The sequence below is a fragment of the Oratosquilla oratoria genome, chromosome 9 (assembly GCF_046742065.1).
Source record: "Oratosquilla oratoria isolate Oo_2021 chromosome 9, ASM4674206v1, whole genome shotgun sequence".
NCBI classification, from domain to species: Eukaryota; Metazoa; Arthropoda; class Malacostraca; order Stomatopoda; family Squillidae; genus Oratosquilla; species Oratosquilla oratoria.
In genome coordinates this window covers 13044293-13046792 of record NC_134785.1, presented here as the reverse complement: position 1 = coordinate 13046792, position 2500 = coordinate 13044293, and positions in this window count along the sequence as shown.

Here is a 2500-nt window from a genome sequence, read left to right as displayed (position 1 = left end):
AACTGCACTCTATTAAATTTCTTGCTATTATGTTGTTGGTATAATAGATTGCCTGGGCATTACCCCAATCAACTGGATGATTATTTAATTCAATATGCTTGAATATACCACTAGAATGATTGCCATCCCTAACATTTTTCTTGTGTTGTTCAATTCTAATGTTTAAGGGTTTGGCAGTTTGAAAATTTTACCATTTCAAGAAAATTTGTTAAGTATCACAGAATTATTAAAAAGATTTAACGTAAAGGTAGTTTTTAAACATGATAGTACAGTAAAACATAAACTTATCATTAATAGTATTGAAATCAAAAAAGGATGCATTTATAAAATTCATTTCAAATTGTGTAATGTATAATATATATATATATATATATATATACATATATGTTTGTATATATCATATATGTATATATATATATATATATATATATCATATATATATACATATATCATATATGTATATGTATATATATATATATATATATATATATGTATATATATATATATATATATATACATATATAATATATCATATAATATATATATATATGTATAATATATATAAATATATGTATATATATATGTATAGATATATATCATATATATATATATATATGTATACATATATATATCATATATATATATATATATATGTATATATATATATATCATATATGTATATATATACATATATATCATATATGTATATATATACATATATATCATATATGTATATATATACATATATATCATATATGTATATATATACATATCATATATATATCATATAAGATATATATATGTATATATATCATATAAGATATATATATATGTATATATATCATATAAGATATATATATATATATGTATATTTATCATATAAGATATATATATGTATATATATCATATAAGATATATATATATATATATGTATATATATCATATCATATTTATATATATCATATATATATGTATATATATATCATAATATATGTATGTATATATATATCATATGATATATATATATATATATATATATATATATCATATAATATATATATATGTATATATATATCATATGATATAGCCTATGTATGTATATATATATCATTATATATATATATATATATATATATATATATATATATATATATATGATATATCATATAATATATCTAACTATTGAAAATAAACACTTTCGAAACCGTGCCCAGATGACGATTCAAGTTCTTGTGGACGTGCCCGGTATAAGGGATTTTTCATGTGCGGTTGTACCCAAATCGTGGTCAAGGTTGGACGTTGGACACGATGCCTTTGCCCGTAGCAGCTCGGTTGAAAAGACGTAATATGCATTATTGGAAGTAGGTTGCGGATGAAAAGAAAATCAGTGAGATGGAGATCAATATGTCAGCGTCTTTAAAAGGCTTGTTACGGAAAGAGTACCGTGAAAAATTTCTTTTTACGATGAAAAGGTTAAAGAACCCCGTGATAGTGAAGCCTCCATGAAAAGGCGACAGCGAGATTTCTGGGCTTGGGTGACAAAACAAAAAAAGATCGACAACTCCACTATTGACAAAGTTCTCAGAGCACAGTTAACAAAAGAGCATAAGAAATGCCACCCCGAATATTACGAAAAGTGTAAAAACCGGCAATCTACGACATGCGTCGCGGAGCAATCTATACAACAATTCCAACGTATAGTCCTTAGTTTCAAGATGTTACGCAATTCACCAACACCGTGTAGCGGGGATATTTCTTCCGAGGTTGTAGAAAATTTCAAGAAGCACTATTACGCAGGCTACAAACATTTTTGTGGTAATGGTGGAAGAAGACACAGGCAATACCAGTTGTACTACTTAGAGCGTAGGTTCAAGACATTTAAAAGAAACGTCCGAAAAAACCTGTTTGCTATGAAGAATGTGAGGCGCCAGCAATAAAAGAAGAGGGAGCAAAGGAGAGTTGAGAAGAGACCTGAAAAAGATCCAATAAGAGAAAAAACGGTTACAAGCGGAAAAGAATGAAGTGGATAATAAGCTGCGGAAAACAATGTTAGAAAAAATGAAAAATAATGAATCGGAATACATCTCCCAACAAAAGAAGCGGATGGGTGGGTCGGAGTGTTCACCAAAGGAATTGAAGGACTACACAGAGCAGGAAAACCGTGTTCTCACTGAAATGAGGAACCAACGTACAGTAATCGCCAAAAAGAAGACAGCTGAGGAAAGTAATCCGCGTGGGCGTGCGCATGAGAATGTGAAGGGATCGTTACGCGAAGCAGACAAAGAAGTGAAACTAAATGATATAGGGGTTTTGGGGGGCAGAAAGTTTATGCAATGCGCTGCTGTGGAAAAATGAGCTCCAGACAATATGTAGTAACCAGGGGCAGACGCCACTCACTGTACCAACCGAGATAAAGGATAAGGTACTCAAAGATCTGTTCAAGGGAAAGTCGCCGCTCTAAACGTTTTTTTCAATAATTTAGTGGGGTTGAATAATACGT